Source organism: Magnolia sinica, chromosome 7 (assembly GCF_029962835.1).
Source record: "Magnolia sinica isolate HGM2019 chromosome 7, MsV1, whole genome shotgun sequence".
In the NCBI taxonomy this organism is placed as follows: Eukaryota; Viridiplantae; Streptophyta; class Magnoliopsida; order Magnoliales; family Magnoliaceae; genus Magnolia; species Magnolia sinica.
The window spans coordinates 31,842,236-31,863,326 of record NC_080579.1 but is presented as its reverse complement, the minus strand read 5'-3'; the positions used below and the strand labels follow the sequence as shown (position 1 = coordinate 31,863,326).

The 21,091-nt window shown below is 38.2% G+C and overlaps 1 long non-coding RNA gene across 1 annotated transcript in view; it reads right to left on the bottom strand.

The window, feature by feature from the left end:
* Positions 1-15,734: 15,734 nt before the first annotated feature.
* Positions 15,735-21,091, bottom strand: part of LOC131251274 (uncharacterized) — a 33,173-nt gene continuing 27,816 nt past the window's right edge. The window contains exons 2-3 of the long non-coding RNA XR_009173711.1: positions 16,176-16,238; positions 15,735-15,828 (exon numbers count right to left, since the gene is read on the bottom strand). This is a non-coding gene — a long non-coding RNA (uncharacterized LOC131251274). The remainder of the gene's footprint in view (positions 15,829-16,175; positions 16,239-21,091) is intronic.

The following is a 21,091-nucleotide window of genomic DNA, read 5'->3' as shown; positions in this document are numbered from 1 at the left end:
CTCCGATACCATTGAGATTTGAACTTCGATGGTATCGAGAACGGCTTCGATATATCGATGCACATGTGATTTTCTTAAGTAAAAACAGGGGCGCCGGAGATTTGTCTGTCGATATTATCGAGTCAGTTTCGATAAACTCGAGATTTAAATATCAATGATATCGATGGGTAGATCGATATATCGATAAATCAGTCTAGAGATATATGTGGTTGCTGGACACTTTTGTCCTCATTTCGATGATATCGTTTAAGCATCGAGGACATCGACAGAGCAGGTCGAATCTATTAAGACGTGTATCGATAAAATCGACAAAGGAAGAAAAACTTATAGATTTTCTATTTTCGAAAAAGTTTTCTCAATTATAAACCGTATAAAGTTCTAACTTGTTTTAAGGGTTTTATTCACCAGGTGTTTTGGGACATGGGATGTGATGCTTAGATTTACCTATGGTGAGCTTGCACACATCCAGTTGAGGCAGACGTTTTGAATTGATCTTCTCATGAGGCTCTGTAGTCTGACTGACCCAACATTCAAGCTAATTGACAAACCAGGGCACTTTCAATTTCCCCTATGTCAATTACGTGAAAAAATACCAAAGCACCCTATAACAGCTTCTATACTGACATCCTAAATTGTGTGCACATACACTTTATACAAATTTACAATGCTAACAATGTTACACACACAACATATTCAGAAGCTACTCCCCCTTTGTAATGACCCAGAAAAATTTTGTGCCAAGACCCGAGTACTACCTCTATTTTCCTTAGAAGTTGTTTTTGGGGTAATTAGCACTATACTCGATTTCTTGTGAAATTTGCATCAATCACTTTAAATTGGATCTGCATGACTCAAAACCTGTAGAATGGTTAGCGCTAGGTTACTCTGAAATTTGGGATCCGTCGCTAAATCCAGTTGTTCTTGAGAATTTTTGGAAGATCTGGATCGGACCTGGACCACGCGTCGAAAGTCCGATAGTGATGATCTTAGGCTGTTGCAGTCACCATGTTGGGCTTGACCATCACCTCGAAAATCAAGTCCATGTGATGTTCTGGGTCGATTTGATTGAGTTCGGAGTGAAGAGTGTGAGAACGGTTGAAAATATAATAAGATTTTACGAAATCTGAGTCGTGTCGCTTGCGCGACGATTTTAAGCTATCTGACCGTTGGATTCTGACCCAATTTCACCCTCTGATCAGGGAAGGTGGCCCAGGCATGTCCTAGTGCTTGTGGTCCTGATCGAGATTTGGTGACCGTTGAATTGAGTGTGGTCTGCCACGGCTGATCTGAAGATCCGGTCGGTACGAAAACTCAGCTTGACCTAGATCCATGGTCAGTGAGCTTAAATCTGACCTTTCGTGGTAATAGGCCCACCGGAAGTGCTCCGTTGGATCGAGAGAGGCCTGTTTTGGTTATACCCTAAGTATACCTTGGCCCTAGGGTTATTTTCATCAACGTTATGGCTATATATAGACCTTAAAACCCTAGCTCTCTTTTCCATACGAATTTCCTAACCCTCACTAAGAAAGAGAGAGGAAAAGAGAGAGAAAGTGAGAGAGAAGTTGGTGAATCATCTTAGATTCTTTCCTGTTCTTCTTCATCCTTAAACCTTCACTTTTGAATAGTTATTCCGGCGATTCTGAGTTCATCTTTGGGTAAGTTAACCTAACCCTAATCTGTTTTAGAGCTTAGAATAGTCTTTGTGTTGTTGTAGCTCATTTCTATTCTTGCCTTAGGTTATCTTGTCGCCGTTGACGAAGACATATCGTCTGAAATCAGTTCGGTGTTCTTTTTTGGATTAAGGTGCGGACTTTAATAGTATAAGTTATGGTTTTCAAGGCTTTCAATGCCAGTGAATGGTTTATTCTTGCTATGGATGAGTTTTCACATGCCAAATGTTATGTTTATTCTGCGTTCCTGATATGCATGTGTTATATTGAGATTTATGTATTCTGTGTATGTATAAAGTACCGTATGTGTATAAAATATGAACATGTGATTGCCATGATTATTTATCGTGTACTTATGCTAATTATATGTGCGGCAACTCCTTGGCAAAAGGAATTGTCCAAATGCGTGCATTTCAACATACGTCATGTATGTTGCTTTATGTATTCTAAGTATTTGTAGAAATATCTGAATGATCTAAAGTGTGATATATCAACCTAGTATGGGCGTTGAGAAGCGATTCTCAACTCTCCCACTAGTGTGTATGATTTCCTTCATGCAAGTTACATTCCTTGTTGTTTAAGTTCAAGCATTACTTATGCTTACATTCATGTTAAGTTGATATTCTTCAAGTAATCATATGCTTCATGGTTGAAGTTGTTGTTCCATTACTGTTCTACATGCAATACGTATATCTGTTGTAGTGTAATGTGTTTGGGACTATGAATAGTCTAGGAAATCGATAGTTAGCCTTAAGTTCGTGGCTGAGATTGCTTTCACCACGTAGGACGTGATTAGACGAACCCGAGTCGTATTAGAGTTGTCAGCAGTGGTTTGGCCACGTGGAGTGTTTGCGCACTTTCTGTCGTTCAACTCAACGTGTGCTCATGCTAGTCAAGTTCGTCAAGTAACCCGATTGTCCGATGTATGTTCACCGTATATGGACGCTACTGTTTGAATCTAGGGTACCGAACTTACCAATGAAATCCTATTAACCATGGTACCTTGATCCGCTAAGACTTATGAGCCGGACATGGTGGTATGGGACACCGTGGTCGAGCTGTCGGCCTACGCTGGGGTGACGAGCCTCCCCGTAGTGACCAGTGAGCAACCAAACTCGTGAGTTGATTATGGTGGTATGGGATACTATATTCGCGCTGTCGGCCTACATTGATTGGTGACGAGCCCTTTGTAGTGACCTCGAGCATACCTAGATACCGCATTGATGTGACGAACTTTATTGTGGTAACAAAGGTATGATAGGCGTGCATTGATTGGTGACGAGCCCTTTGCAACGACCTACAACCATAAGATTGTATGAGATGTCTAGTACTGACGACCCTAGAATGGATCACTGATTGGATGGTGATATGAGGAAGGTACCTTAGCTTCCCAATCCTGCTGCATGAAAAGGACTAATAACAACTTGGTAATCATGTTCATGCACCGCATTTGCATGTGCTTTGTAGACGTGGCGCACTTTGAGGTGATGTCATGCGTAACGTAAGATGAAGACGCTGAGGGTGTACGAGTGAGAGCACGCATCATTCTGCATACATCCTTGCATTAACAAGAGTACTTAGGACATGTTTAATTGTTCTGCTTTATCATTACTGCTTGATTGAACTGATAACATGTTAACCTGTGCTTTATTGTTCCACTGAGTTGATCACTCACTCCCACGTTCTGGGGCGGTGTTAAACACTTACCAGACTCTGTCTTAGTTTTTGATGTTGCAAATGTTGATGCAACCTTTGAGGCAAAGTCGGAGATTGAGGATGATGAGGCTGCTTTCTTTTTCATGCAGTTTTCAGGCGGGTTCTAGTGAGCCTTGTTCGGATGCGCGGGATGCTGTGATTTCTTTTGGGAATTAAATGATGTAATTTGATACTTGTAATTTTTGATAATAACACTTACATTACGACCTGGTATGTGTATGTATTTCAGGGATTCACACATGTACACACATATATTTCTTTAAGTCTTCCGCTTGCTTTCTTCACTTATCCCTGATTTATATCTGCACTTTGGCTTAATCTATTCCATGTTTTATGCACTAATACAGACAACATACATCCATCATCAAATATGTCGCATAAGTGATGTTTTGGAACTCGAGAGCTGAGTTATGGTCGACCCCCGAATTTCAGGGCGTTACACCCTTACTGCGGACTCCTCTTTTCTTGATGGACTGCTCCCCCTTACACCTGTAATACCATACTCAAACGAATATGTTGATGGGGTGTTTGAACTATTCTCCCCCTTTTTATCTGTCATTGACAAAGATATAACAGTTGATATTGACTGAAGCTAGAAGTATTTGGGAGAACTATTTATTCAGAGGAATATGCATATAATAGATAGATGTAAGATAATCAAATCAGTTTAATCAGACATCATTTGCAGTAAGTATGTATGCATAGTAGATTAGATAGAGCAGTGATAGGAGTAAAATAATCATGAAAGTCACATGCACTCTATATCAGAAATGAGATAAACTAGGGGACAGATGAAACATAATCATAGCAGTAAAAATATTAAATTATAACGGCCATATCCAAATATCCAAAACACATACTGCCACAGACAGTAGTAGATTAACAGTTATCCAAAAAAAAAGACCATCCATGGGCACCAAAAAAACTGTGAAAAGCCGCAGCAACATAGAACTTTCCCAGTTAGCTCCTACCATCCCTGAGGATCACCATGTGAGAGAAAGTCTACCACTTGCTGGCTGGTTTGTTAAAGAGCATCGACTTTGTCTTCAATCATGGTGAGTCACCTCTCACAGTTGTAAATGTGCTCCTCCATAGTAGCCATCCCATTCAGTAGGTGATGTTCGAGGTGATGAGCTTGGCGATTTGTGATAGACTCCAGACTTAACAGTGGCGTTCGATTAGATCCCCAAGGACATGAAGGTTGAGCAGCCGACTGCAGAGGAGCACTATTCTCTGGAGGAGATGAAGGGAGACATAACTGCGGAGCTACCTGGGCTGCATCACTATCAAACTAGGCTTCTAGATGGATGACATCAGATGTGGCAGGGAGACCAACATGATGAGCTAGTTTACAAATGAGTACAGGAAAAGCGAGTGTATTCTGATGGTTGCCTTAGATGACATGAATTAACTGTTTGAGAAGAAGCATTAGGAGGCACACCTGAACTTCTTGAAACACATCATACATCACATTTAGCACAAAGGGAGAAAGATGATTACCATTCACATCACATGGATAGACATTGGACCCAAAAATGTTATGGAGGATTTTAAAAGTGGGTCCAAGATGATTAATATGAAGTGAATTATCATCATTTCGAGAGATAGTGGTCCCTTGACATAGTGCGCGAGTCACCTCTCCCCACACACCTAGACCATTGAGATTGCGATTGGTTACTGGAATTTGAGTGACCTCGAGATCGAGAAGGTTACCCAAGGTGATGGGAGTGATGTGTTTGGACTAATGCAAGAAGTCGATTTGAATACATGGTGGATCATCACGAATAACATGACTTTTACTGATGAATTTATGGATCACTCCTCTTTGATAAGAACCACCAAGATTCAGAATATTTTGCCATCCTATCACTTCAAGGAGGAGGTCTACGCCGAAGGGCTCGACGGCACTGTTAAGAACCAGACATTCAACAATAGTGGCTGGATGTCTTTCTGCCAGAATGAGTTAATCCTCGCTAGGTTGCTTGGTCTTTAATTTTGAAGAAAGAGACTTACCTTTGCCTTTGATCATGATTTTTTAGTGTGAGGGACAAGGAAAGGTAAGAAGAAGCAACCAGAGAATGAAAGGGATATGAGAGTTTTGAAATTGAATACACCCTCGTTCTTATAGCAGCTCTATCGATCATATCAATCCCTCATCGATGGTATCGATCACACGTTAAAATGAAGTTAAAGACCGTGCTGATGATCATTTGGAAAGTGCCAATATCCAGTGGAAATTAGGTTAGTCCAACCGTTGGGAAGGACCGCTGGTTATTACCTTGCATTCCCTAGATTCTTCAATTTCCTCGATGTTGAATATCAACATTATCAAAATGTAAATTTTGATGTTATCGACACAGTTCAGATAATATTGAAAATGTTATAATCCGGCATTCCAAAACTGACATGGTTAATACAAGTGGTTTAGACTTGTGGCTGACACTTAACCATGAATGTCCCAGTGTGAAGATTTACTTATATGGCTCATGTTCACTGGGATATTTTTTAATGAGTGCATACTCAAATGGATTTTTGAAGGGCACTAAACCTATTTGTATCAAGAGGTTTGGTGAGGATATCTGCTAGTTTCTTTTCTATGGAAACATAGTCTAATGTAATAATCTTGTCAGCAACAAGTTCTCGGATAAAATGATGACGGATGTTAATGTGCTTGGTCCGAGAATGTTGGACAGGATTCTTTGAAATATTGATTACGCTTATGTTATCACAAAAAAGACTCATCATGGGTTGTTTAATCCCATAGTCCAATAACATCTGTTTCATCCAAAGGAGTTGTGCACAGCAACTTCCAGTGGCAATGTATTCAGCCTCGGCAGTGGATAATGATATTGAGTTTTGCTTCTTACTCTACCAGGAGACTAGACAGTTTCTAACATAAAAACATCCTCTGCTTGTTGATTTTCGATCATCCAAAATTCCTGCCCAATCAGCATCAGAGTATCCAGCGATGATGGTGGATGTTTCAAATGGATACCACAGTCCGAAGGAGGTAGTTCCTGCTATGTATTTAATGATCCTCTTAACGGCCGTTAGGTGAGATTCCTTAGGATCTGCTTGATATCGAGCACATACTCCCACACTAAAAGATATATCAGGACGACTAGTAGTGAGATATAGTAGGCTGCCTATCATACTCCGGTAGAGATGTTGGTCCACACTCTTGCCATTTATATCTTTGGAAAGTTTGAGTATGGTGCTCATGGAAGTGTGATACGAGCAACCAGATTCGAGACCAAACCTTTTCACCAAATTGTTTGCATACTTGGTCTGACAGATGAAGATTCCATCATATAGCTGCTTGACCTACAATCCTAGAAAGAAGTTTAATTCACCAACCATACTCATTTCAAATTCAGATTTCATGAGGTTGGCAAATTTGAGAGCAACATCTTCACTCGTTGAACTGAAGACTATATCGTCCACATAAATTTGTGCAATGAGCAATGAGTTCTTTGTTCTCTGGGTAAACAGTGTCTTATCTACACTTCCTCTACAGAATTCATGGGCTAAAAGAAATTTTGTTAATCATTCATACCAAGCACGTGGTGCTTGTTTGAGACCATACAGAGCTTTGTCCAGACGATAAACATAATGGGGGTGCTTAGGATCCAAAAATCCTTTTGGTTGTTCTACGTAAACTTCTTCAACAAGATCCCCATTAAGAAAAGCACTCTTAATGTCCATTTGGAATAGTTTAAACTTTAGTGTGCATGCAACGGACATAAGAATTCTAATAGACTCAAGATGAGCAACAGGGGAAAATGTCTCATCAAAATCAATCCCTTCTATCTGTGAGTACCCTTGAGCAACTAGCCTTGCTTTGTTTCTGATTACATTGCCTGACTCGTCTGATTTATTCTTGAAGACCCATTTAGTTCCAATGATATTTGTATCAGTTGGTCTGGGAACCAATTTCCATACCTCATTTCTCTGGAATTGTTGAAGTTCTTCTAGCATAGCATTTATCTAGTGTTCATCTTGAAGAACTTCTACAATATTTCTGAGTTCAATCTTTGAGGTAAAGCATAAATGACTATAGATATTTTCTATCTGTCGTCTAGTTTTCACACCGTCACTTGGATCTCCAATAATTTACTCTCGAGGGTGATCCTTTATGATGGGTATGTCAGATGATGGTTGAGGTTCAATGGATGATGGAGATTTGTTATTAGATTTTTCTAGTATGCATGAATCTACATCATCTTCTAATTCATTTACTGGGGTATCTTCTTCATGAGAATGATCATCAATTACCACATTGTCAGACTCTTGAATAGTGAGAGTTCTTAAGTTGTACACTCTATAAGCACGACTAATCATGGCATACCCCAGAAAAATTCCTTCATCACTTTTAGACTCAAATTTTCCAAGGTGATCTCTGTCTCTTAAGATGTAGCATTTACTACCAAACACCCGAAAATATTTCACACAAGGTAGTTTCCCATACCATAATTCGTATGGAGTTTTGTTCAAGTCTGCTCTAAGATATACTCTATTTATGATGTAGCAAGCAGTATTGACAGCTTCTACCTAGAAACTTTTTTCCATATCTTTTCCGTTTAGCATAACTGATCCCATCTCCTGCAATACTCGATTTTTCCTTTCAACGACTCCATTTTGTTGTGGGGTTTTTGCGGCCGAGAATTCATGACGAATTCCTTTTTCATTGCAATATTTTTCAAAAATTTCATTTTCAAATTCCCCACCATGATCACTTTTGATGCAATTAATGCAATATCCTTTTTCATTTTGTAGTCGCTTTGCCAAGATTACAAATTCCTCAAAGGCATCTGATGTTTCTCGAAGGAATGCAACCTAAGTGAATCTGGTGTAGTCATCTACTACCACCAGAAAATATCTTTTCTTGCCGTGGCTTTCTACTTTGGTTGGACCGACCAGATCCATATGCACCAAATCCAAGGGTTTTGTTGTTGCTATGGTGGTTGTCTTTTTGTGGCCGACTTTTATCTGTTTTCCTTTTAGACATTCTTCACAGGCAACTTTTTCTTCTTTTCTAATCTTGAGAAGTCCTCTAACCAAATTTTTTGAGCTGAGCTTGGTTAAATTTCGGTAGTGAACATGTCCCAACCTTTGGTGCCATAATTTGGATTCATTCTTTACAGCCATATTACACTTTGTGGATAGCACACTCTCATTTGTACTTGCAATGACATAACAGTTATCACTAGTATGTAAACCTTTTATGAGAGATTTTCCTATATGATCTAAAATCCTATACACATCCTTTGAGAAAGTGACCACATGTTCTTTATTACAGATTTGGGAGATACCGAGGAGATTATGTTTCAGACCTTCTACACAGAGGACATGTTTGATTTTTGGAAGGCCTGGTACATCTATTGTTCCTTATCCAACAATTTTAGCTGAGCTACCATCTTCGAATGTGACTGATCCTCCATCAAAGTTTGAATACTCATAAAAATGAGTTTGATCACCAGTTATGTGTCTGGAGCATCCATTGTCAAGGTACCATTTTGAACTATTACCAACTTTCAGAGCAGTATGGATTACAAGGCAATTGTTTTCATCTGCCACATCCTCTAAGACCTTTTTTTTATCATGATTCTAACTTCAGTTAAGATCACTCTCTAGGCAGTGAAGCCCTTAAAGAGAGACCCGCTCTGATACCAATTGAAATTGCAGTGAAGACCACTTTAGTTGAAGTAGAAATATGCCAATATGTCCTAAAGGGGGGTGAATAGGACATTTTAAAGTTTTTATGATTTATTTAAAATCCTATTACACTAATCCTAATGATAGACGCTTATCAGGATTACTCAAGAGTAACTCTACCGGCTTGCAAGCCCCGTAGAGGATCCAATCCCAAACTATTCAAGAAGTGAACAATATGTAAACTAGTTTATGATGGATATGACTGTGTATGTGTGTGAGGTGTGATCTCAGATATTCAGATATGAAAATATTAAAGTAAATCACACAATCAACAGAATAGCAATCTCAAACATAGTCATTTTTATAGTGGTTCGACTACTTGTTTACTCCACTCCTGGTAACCGCACTCAACCCTTGAGTGTACTGGATTTCACTAATGAGGTTTCACAGCGGTTCACCTCAAACATAAGGTTTTAAATTAGGTTCACCTTCAACCTTTACAACCTACATTGAGGCTGACTGTTTATGCTCTCACGAGCAAGGGTCAACACGACGCACCCACTTTTAGGCACACTGGCCAAGGATCTTCCACAAGACCCTGAGGTTTCCCTCGGTTCACCTCTAACTTAAGGTTTTAGATAGGTTAACTTTCAATTAGATGTTTATGCTCTCCACAAAGCAAGGGTCCACACAACACACCCACTACGTACACTCCCGCCGAATGCCTCCTAGAGGACTTGCAAGGGTGAGAAACACCTTAGACCCAATCCTACAAAGGAATGATCACAAGTGTCCTCTAGACTCTAGTTACTTACAAATAACTGGATGAGTCCCATTCAGCGCATTGACGAAGATCTCCTCCTTGTTGATGAAAAATCTTCGACTTCCTTGATCTGCAACACAAATGATGTACCAATACGAGGCTTCGGGTTGGGTCAAGATTAAAATCGAATCCTACTCTATAAAATGTTTTCCTATAAGGAAGATAGAGTGATTTTGGTTATGCATTCAAGGCATCCCAGCTCAATAATTTGCCATTAAGGTAGTAGATGGAGGATCCTTGAATGCGGAAGTTCATTCCCCAATCCACTCTATTGAATATCAATGATGAGGGTGGATTGGAGGATGAACTTCCTTGAGAGAAAGGGCTTTGGTCATATGATATAAGGTAAAACACTTAAAAGCACTCTCTTCTTTCTCTCTCGCAGCATCAAAAGACAAGCTCTCTTTATATAGCCAAAAGGTTCCAACAAATATAAAATGGTCACATTTATAATAGAGTTCGATATCATCAAGCAGGGTCGATATCATCGAGCATATACACTCGATAGCATCGATGACCACTCGATAACACAAACTCAAATGTCATACGCTTTTGAAACCAACTGCCAGCTAGTCGAGGGAATTGAGACTCATATCGATGTCATTGGATTTTGAACTCCGATTCTATCGATGCAAGGTTCGATTCCTCGACATTTGAAAAATGAGAGAGACTTGCTTTAAAATATTTCAGGTTTATAAGAATGATCGAGGGACCATCGAGATCATCGGAATTTGAATATCGATGATATTGATAGAGTGTCGATGCATCGATAAATCCAGAGGATTTTCATTTAAGCTTGCTGGACAGTTTTTGTCCCTGTTCGATGCTATCGAAACTGTATCGATATCATCGATATTTGAATATCGATTCTATCGAGAGAACCTCGATCCTAAATAAACATCCTAAAATATTTTGCTGGAAGACTAGTCGCCCATGACCGATAATATCGAGAGCCCTCCGATATCATCGAGATTTGAACTTCAATGGTATCAAGAACGACTTCAATATATTGATGCACATGTGATTTTCTTAAGTAAAAATAGGGGCGTCGGATATTTTTCTGTCGATATTATCGAGTTAGTTTCGATAGACTCGAGATTTAAATATCAATGATATCGATGGGTAGATCGATATATCAATAAATCAGTCTAAAGATATATGTGGTTGCTGGACACTTTTGTCCTCATTTCGATGATATCGTTTAAGCATCGAGGACTCGACAGAGCAGGTTGATTCTATCTAGACGTGTATCGACAAAATCGACAAAGCAAGGAAAACTTAGAGATTTTCTATTTTCGAAAAAGTTTTCTCACTTTAAACCCTATAAAGTTCTAACTTGTTTTAAGGGTTTTATTCACCTGGTGTTTTAGGACATGGGATGTGAGGCTTAGATTTACTTATGGTGAACTTACACACATCCAGTTGAGGTAGATGCTTTGAATTGATCTTCCTATGAGGCTCTGTTGTCTGACTGATCCAACATTCACGCTAATTGACAAACCAAGGCACTTTCACTAACCAGTACCTTTATGAAATGCCAATGTATAACTTTGAATTATTTTACATTCATTTGTATTTTGTCACAGGAAAAATTAGATGAGCTTTATTGTAGCAATCTTACTTCTAAGATGACCGACATTGATAATGCCCTTACACAGGTAATAATAAAATTTAAAAATTATAGTGAGATTCATAGTAATTATGAATTTTCTAATAACTTGATTTGTAATATTTTATAGGTGGTTGGTTTTGACAGTAGAGGATGAATGCGGGGTCTAGGTTGCTCAATAAGCAAGACAGGACTAAAGATGTCAGCCCCTGCCCATTCAAGGGTAGAGAATTTGATAAAAGAAAGAGAGAGCCTAGTGCAGGAGATATCTAAGACAAAGAAAACATTGGCCGAGATGAAGGCCTGGATGGAGATGCAGCAATAGGCACAATCTACTCAAAAACTCTCATCACCAACACTCGCTAGATCTACTCAGGCATCATTGGTATGCAAGTGTAAATTTGTTACTGTATTGAACTTAAAATTATTTTATAAATGATAACAATACCAATGCCATTTTATATGTGTACATGTAGCCGGATATTATATATATCGGTAAGAGACGCGACTTGCTTGGTTGGGGAAATTGTTATGTAGTTGCTTGTGGTCAAGTACACGAAGTTGATCCAAATGTAGTTGTCCATTGCTGACCGTTGGAGGAGGATGCTTTTGTTATTATCCTGACTGAGATTATACATCCTGGCACTCGTTTGTGGAAAGAAGATGAGTTCACATCTACACTTGGAGAGGCCGGTCCGAGATCATTTGTGCAATAGAGGAAGGAATATTTGAGAATTCAATAATTAGAACAAATTTAGTACTCTATAATTGAACTTGGTGTGCATGATTTTTTTAGTTACTTTATATGATGCTTGGCTTGTTTTTTCCTTAATTTTGAACTAATTTGGTACTTTATAGTTCAACATATTGATGGTCTGCATGTTTTTTCTAGTTACTCTATATGTTGTTTGGTTTGGTTTTTGTAATTTTAAATGAATTTTGTACTCTATATTTAAACATATTAGACTCCATTTGGTCGTCACAAGCCAAATGGAGCCTAAGCCCCTTTTTAACTCCGCTAATGCAACTCTTTGCATTGCCAGTCCCAAGCCCGGGTAAAGGAGGAGGGAGAATGGGCATCAAGGTGAGTTGTGTACCTTTCATTCATTTTCTGAGAGACATTTTTTAAAATGCTTGATGGCTAATTTCAAGAGTATTCCTATAAAATGTATTAGTAATGGCTTCTTCTACTACCATCTGAGGACCTCAAAGGCCCAACTAACTTGAGATTTTTATATGTAGGCCGATGTATTTTTAACCCCACAGATTAATGTTGCACTGCAAGGTTCAATATTGAAATGGTAAAGTTTTTAACTATTTATTTTATCTTTGTTCTTTCCCGTTTTTCATAAATAATTTGATGTCTTAGCCTCTTGTCATTATCAGCTAGTTTTGTCACTATTTGTACATATGTCAATCTCATGAGTCTTACTTTTTGTAATTTTCTTACCCTTGTAGTGATTATCAGAAGCAGTGGGCCATCATTGAAAGATTACCCTTGTAGTGAGTCCAAGTACATGTTTGCTTCCCTTCTGTTGGTATTTTCTTCTACATTTCCTTGTAATGCTTTTGATAATAAAAAATCAAACAAGACTTTTTGACTTTACATTTAAAGTGTTGAACTATTGTAAAAAATGCAAGCATGCAGATATCACAACACTTGATGTGTAGTAATGGATACATAATATAATCTCATGTAGATATCACAACACTTGATATCACAACACTTCTTGTAAAGTATGGTGCCAAAGGCTCAACTTTTAGTTTGAAAAGTACGGTGCTAAAGGCTCAGCTTTTGGTTTGAAAAGTACGGTACTGGGAAGAACTACATGGTTACTTTGTTCAGAAATCAGATTTTAGAAATGAGTTGCTTTCCTTGTTTCTCTTCTAGTGAAAAGAAAGAGATAAAAAGGTATGCCAGCAAGAGGGAGCAGTCACCACCAGCTCCCCAAAACGACAATTCCCCACAACAGCAGCCTGGTAAGTTTCTCAATTGCCTCGTCAATCATGGAAGCATAGTAATTTGTCAAAAAAGAAGAAGTTAATGATATGTCTTAGCTAATACTACCACTTTTCATTGTTCATTAGAACTCTCTAGAGTCATGCAAATTGGATTCCCATGGGAGTTCATTATAGTCCTTTCCTAGGACCCAAACACAAATTCAGTCCCTCAATCATGGAATCCATTTCCCAGGTGTTAGATTCCTAGGAGCCAAACAACCCTTAAGCTTACTCCCACAAACCATTTCACCACTGACATTTTTGTTTTAGTAGTCCATTTGATTGCCATCAATTGGATGGTCAGGAGTCAGGAGCACCCATTGAGTTGCCTACAACTTCATATAGCATATCAAATCTTGTCATTTCTCAATTTAGTTCTAAAAAATCATTTTCTCTATTTTAAGTATGCTCATTTTGAAAATAACTCTATTTGTTGAAAGGTGTAATTAGATTTTGTCTTTATAAATGTTCTTTTCATTTCTGCAGTCTGCTATGAAACACTGTGTTATGATACATCAGTTGGATTTTCATAAAAAGGTAAAATTTATCTAGCTCTTTTTCTTCTGTGTTCTTCTCATAAAAAAAGGTAAAATTTGAAATTATTTGTCACTTTGAACATATTGTGTGGATTTATGGCACTATCTCTTTGATGCACTACAGTGCTATGGTTGTTTGAACTTTGGCACGTGCAAACCCCACCCAGTTGTAGCTCTTTCTGAACTCCTGTATCAAAGTTATGATTTTAAATCCACTTTGCTCCATAGAGGCTAAAATCCACTTGATTTGAAATCCACATTGCCAAACCAGCCTTTATAGTTTGGATTAAGAGAATACTTTGGAAATGAATTCTGACTACATGGAAATTAAGTTAGCCACTGTTAGTGAAAAAAACAGCTTTGAATTTGATTTTCATTTCCCAGGATTTTCTCAAAAAAGGCAGTAGTAAAACTCTGTTTTAAACCCAATCATCATCACAATAGTCACTCACATTCAGGTTGTTTGTTGCAGTTTTGGTGATGCTGCTGAAACTTCCCATAGAATGGTGCTGGAAGCTTTCTCTGGCTCCATATCCAGATACCTTGAATTCAAAAGAATTGAGAAATAGAGAAATCTTCGTAATATTTTCTGACCTAATAAATTTAAAACTCTGCTGATCGATGACTGTAATCATCATTAATTTACATTTACATTGGTGCACTGATCCAAGAACAGTATGTGTTTCCTATGCTTTTGGGTGCATAAAGTTTTGTTTCTTTCCAGCATTGATGTTAAAATTTGATTTTGTAATGTTTAGGAGTTTGTAAGTGAGAAAATTAAGGATGAGGTATTGGCAGAAGATCAGAAAGATGCCTTCAAGGTATTTCTATGCAATTTAGGAGTGTTCCACTACGCTAAAATCGTGAATTTATGATGGACCAAATCCGTCGTAAAACCAATAAACGATGGATTTCGTTCGTCGCTATTTACTGGGTTGTTTTTTTTTTTTTCAACGGATAAAATCTATCGTTTAATCTGCGACGGATAAGGTTCGTTGCATATTACCGACGGATAAGATTTGTCACAAAAAATAAAAAATTCGTTGCAAAAATTCAACAAAACATGATTGTTGTCATTAAAAATATTAGCGACGGATAAGGTCCGTCGCTAATATGAATAGAACAACGGACCTCAAATCCGTCGGTGTCTTTCAACTTGTTTAGAAATTAGCGACGGATTTGGTCCGTCACTAAAATATCTGTGAATAACAAAAATATCGGCATATTTTATTTTATTTTTTTAAAAATCTTACACCTGATATATTGGTCAACGAAATTCTTAACACACCCTGCATCCAATAATTTGTTATTTCAGATTAAAAGACTGGTACATAATGAGAACTTCAATGTAAGCTAATCATGATGACGTCTTCAAGTGATATATCTCTAATCCACGAAAAATAAACCTTTTAAAGTACCTTTTAAGGGACAGTATCATCAAAAGGTATAAAACATAAACATCATTACTTGAATGCTATAAAAGATAAACATCAATAACAGTCATAACTTGCAATAGTATCTTGAACGCTATAAAAGATAAACATCAATAACAGTCATAACTTGCAATAGTATACGAAGTGTAAATTAAAGAAACAGAAATTGCAAGTAATTGAAGTGGCTGTATTGCTTTTTTCCTTTTCTTTTTATTTTTTTCTATGCATAAATATCAAGAATTTTTATATGCTGGTGGCAATAATACTATAAACCAAGATTGTATATATATACCTGTACAATAATATCCGATGTGTAATTTTTAATTCCATCTCATTGTTCAACATGCAATGCATTCCATTGATACTTAATGACACCTTCGAGGCCCTGCAAAATGAGATCATGAACATTGGTTATTGAGATTATTTTTAAACATTACTGCAAAGAAATATGGTCTTTAATACATAATTATGATTAGCTAAAATGACCTGAACTCATTTTTAGGCATCTACTAAAAATGGCCCTAAGGTTTCTTGTTGGAGACAAAGTATGTGCTTGACAAGACACCCACAGGAGTAAATGGATGTCAGTGTAGAATGATTCGTGACTGATAATCTTACGTAAATCAAAAAATGAAAAATCCATGCAACACATGTAGTGGAAAAGTTTACCAGTCTTGGTTGTCTAGACTGAAGGAAAAGAAAGATTAATCAATTAGTATCGCTGAATTTTACCTCCCTGCAACACATGTATCTTAGTTCTGGTGTATAAACAGCCTGTGCACAGTATGTAACACCCTGAATTTCGAGGGTCGAGCAAAGCTCTACTCCCGAGATTCAGAACATCACTTATGTAGTATGGATGATGATGTTCAGATTTCGTCCATATTAATGAGTTAAGCATAAGGAGATTATACTAAAACAGCATAGCATACTCTGGATATAATTAAATTAGGCAAGCGGAAGTCTAAGACATATATTTAAATATGTGGGTGTTTCACAAACCTCTAGAGTATGAGTACGTAACCGGGTTTAATATATATATGAATTGTTTCAAAATGAACAAAATATGAAAATGTAAAGTGTCCAACTAAGCCAGATATCCCAGTGGTCCCTGCGCATCAGCATGAGGTCTACATCGACCCGCCCGAGAGATAAAAGTAGGAGAATTCCTCCTCCTCATCCACGAAGTCCTGCTCCATAGTATAGACGTCATCAGCACCAGCATATAAATCTGAGTCTGGTTGGTGTTTTAAAACACCGTCCCAGAGTGGGAGTGAGTGGCCAAGTTAGTGGTACTATAAGGTAAAAGTTAATATGTTATCAAGTCAATCAAGTAGTAATGGTAAGGCAATCATAACAATCACTTCCTAACTACACTTTTTTAATGCAGAAATGGAGTGCAAGTAATGATGTATGCCCTTGCATTGAAGCTCCCTCATAAGCGACTCCGACAACCTATTTCGCATATGACAATACTTCTACAAAATGGTACAACTTCATTGCCTTTAAAGCACATCCTAACTAATGCAATGCGATGCATGATCATGTTAGCCAAGTACTTAATTAAGCTTATTCATTCAGCAGGTTTGGGAAGCTAGGGTACCTCCCTTTATATCAGTGACCCGAACCGAAGGATCCATCTAGGTTCGTCACTCCTAGTTAAGCACATACGACATGCAAGTTATACGGTCATCACTCCAAATGAAAAACAGTCGATAGGCAAGTTCAAGAGTTTATACTCGCGTCACTACGGGGAGGCTCATCACCTTAGCGTAAACCGACAGCACAAACACGGTGTCCTATACCACCATGCCCAGCTCACGAGTCTTAGTTGCTCATTGGTCACTAGGGGGAGGCTCGTCACCCCACCATAGGCCGACAGCTTGAACACGATGTCCTATACCATCATGCCCAACTCATGAGTCTTAGCAGATCGTGGTACCATGGTTAACATGAGCCTTCACATTGGTGAGGGGTACCTTATATTCAAGCAATAGTGTTCTTACGTGGTAAACATACAAAAGGCCAATCAGTTTATTAGGCAAGTTCGATTGGTACGGGTGCATGCTAACTTAATTGACATGGAGTGCATAAGCGCTCGTTGTGGCCTAACCACTGTCAATAATCGTTGTGTAACCCGGATTCATCGAGTTTACCTAATGTGGCGAGACTAATTTGGCCACCCGAAGAGGGACTGTTGCTGATTGCTTGGGCTACGTTGTAGCCCCAATCTTACTCAGATGCAATGAATAAACGCATGTGATAATCATTTCAGCATTTAACAAACAATTCAAGTGAATTCCTCATTTGAGCGTTTCATCAAATACATTGATCATGTTACCAAACACTTGCATTTTATTAATAAGTTGCGTAGAGGCAAATATGATACATGAAAGAAACTATACATATGCATAAGACAATTAAGAATCCTATCTTAATACTCATAATAAATACAAATCATCAACAATTTCTCATTCAAACAATTCATTAAACACTTAGACTACACTTCACCAAATATGTAGACTAGGTTAGTTACAGCATATATCTTAGCAATTCCTTACACAGAGAGATCATCATGCATATGACAATGATGAATCCTAGATCAGTAATCATGACAAGCACAAATCGTGTTTAAATGTTCATTCAAACATTTCAACAAACACATGGGGTGCATCTTTTTCTCAACACAGTTCATACATGTATATTATATAGAAATTGGTGTATCTAAGACAATATGACGACCATCAAGTCAGACACAAATCATTAGCTGACATGAAAGCATTGATAACAGCAACCTAAGTGTTTATAGTCCACACCTTTCGTCGAGATGCTCGATTCGGACTCTGTCCAATCTCTACGTTACCAAAAATGGAACGTCAGGTACCTAAATGACGAATCTGGTTAGTTAGATTGGCAAACGACTATCCTAGATTTCTACTACGAGATTAGGGTTAGGGTATCTTACCCAAAATCATAACCGAAAAGGTTTGGTAGTGTAATAGGGTGGAGATTTGGTGCGTGGAATCGCGGGAGAGGATTCCTGTAGCAATCTCCAAAACTCCTCTCTTCACTTTTTTTTTTCTTCTTTTCTCCTCTCTCTCTCCCTTAGGGTTTTGGAGAAATTCGTATATGGGAGAGGTGGGGTGAAATAAGGGTTATTTATAAGCCTAAAAGTGATGTAAAGGGTCCTAGGGCCACTATATACATAGTTTATACCCTTTGGGTGACTGTTTCTGACAATCAGGGCTCCTAGGGAGGCCCACTACCCACCTACGTTATAGGGTATGCTCTCTAATAATAGATCCATGCCAGGACATGATTTCAGTGTGATCAGATAAGCTGATTGACCGTGGAGAACCTGTGTCAGATCAACGGTCATACTTAATCGGGGCCACAGTTATACGGATATGTGTAGGGACTTTCCCCATGGGTGAATTTGGTCAGAAACTGACAGTCTGAAATCCTCAATTTCACGTAAGAGTGAACGGCCCAATTCACTTAAGTTTTAGTTCATTTTCTAAAGGTATTCGCGTTTCTCACACACTTTACTCATGGCTCATGTTGTACATTTTTGGACACTATCTGGGCTTGATTCCCACGATGATTGTCAAGCCCAGTAGGACGAACATAGTCCTATAGTTTCACAGTCATCGGACCCTCAACGTGTGGTCTAGGTCCAATACGGAGTTCCAATGTACTCCTGAGAGCGACAGGCTCTTCAAATTTCTCCTAGGTCTTTAAGTGACGTTGAGTCAGTGGGATTAATGGTTTTAGGCCTTCTCATTTGTGAAAATGGTAGCCCAAGCTTAATCACTGATTATTTAGTTTAGTACTTAACTAATTTTTGCCTAAATTATTCGACAAGATGTGATCCTTAGGTAGTCCTGCCTGAGTGGTACTTGAGTCCTTGTACGAATTTTTCTGAGACGTTACAATCTAGCCCCCTTAAAGAAAAATTTTATCCCCAAAATTAATACCTTTTCGTACTCCTCGAGGATCTGTGGATAGTTCTTACGGACTTTAGCTTCTGTTTTCCAAGTAGCCTCCTCCTCGGTGTGGCGTGTCCATAACACTTTCATGAGTGGGATAACCTTGCTACGCAACACTCGTTCCTTCCTATCTAGAACACGCCTGGGCCGTAATGCATAAGTAACATCTTTTCTTAGTTGCACTTGCTCTCACTTGATAATATGGGTAGGGTCAGGAACATATTTCTTCAACATCGATACTTGAAATACGTTGTGCATGCCTGCAAGTGTTGTGGGAAAGGCGAGACGGTATACTACCACACCCACTCGATCTAAAATCTGGAACGGGCCAATGAATCTCAGTGTGAGTTTCCCTTTCCTGCCAAAATGAAGTACTCCTTTCATTGGAGAAACTTTAAGGAATACATGGTCCCCAACTTCAAATTCCAACTGTCTTCGTCTCGTATCAGCGTAACTCTTCAACCCACTCTAGGTTGTAAGGAGTCGATGCCTGATAATATCGATCTTTTCTGAGTTGCTTGAACCAGATTTGGGCTAACCAAGCTCTTCTCACCAACTTTCGCCAAACAATGTAGAGCTCAACATGGGCGTCCATACACTATTAGAAAAAGGGGCAAAGGCTACAGATAAAAGCCGTAGCTAAAGAGCTATAACTACAGTTAAAGTCCATAGCACGACCGTAACCATTGGTGCCGTAGCCGCTGGTCTTACAACTATGGCTACAGATTTAATCCGTAGTTATAGAGACAATAGGTACGGATTAAATCCATAGCAATACTTTCTGTAACTTAAAGTATATATAGGTACGGATTATATCTATAGCTAAAAGTAGAACGAGAACCGTAGCAATAGGATAAAATTAGAAACAACTATGGTTTCCACATAAAGGGCTACGGTTAATAGCCATAGCGAATGCCTATTTTTATTTTAATAAAATATAATAATGGCATCTCTTTCCATTGTACATGCCTTGATAGATCATTCATTCAAATATAATCATTCATTTTAATCAAGCTTCATGGCTAAATCGTTCATTCATTTAATTAAACACAATCATTCATTCATTCAATCAAATATAATCATTTATTTTAATCCATTCACAAAATTGTACAATACCAACATAATAGTTATATATCTATTTAAAGTTTTCATTGACAGCGAGATCCAACGCCTTCTCGCAGCCAAATAGCTTCTCAACAATCGCAAGTGAGAACTCTATGGATGTGCCTCTACTGGTTATCAATTTGCCATCTACTAACACCCTATTCTCAGCTTCGGTTTGATCTAAAAGCTTACTGCACATGGCTGAAAATAAATTTCATCATACAAACAACGTAGTCATATGAAAAAGCTATGCCCTCAAACTAAAGAACTAAATTATAGAGAAAGACAACAACAAGATGACATAAAAAAGAAAGACAATACTTAGGAGCATACATTGATCTTCTCATTTCTGAACAAGTAAAATCTGCAATAGCCAAAGACAAAATAAACATTCAGCTATTCAAAATACCAACTAATATTGGTATAGCAATACCAACTAAATTTGTAAAAATATACATAGTTGTAGAGTTTAGATACATACGTCCTTCCCCTTAAACTTCTCATCAATGATCTCAGCAGCTTTCCTTCCAACTTTATTGAGGAATGGGGTCAATA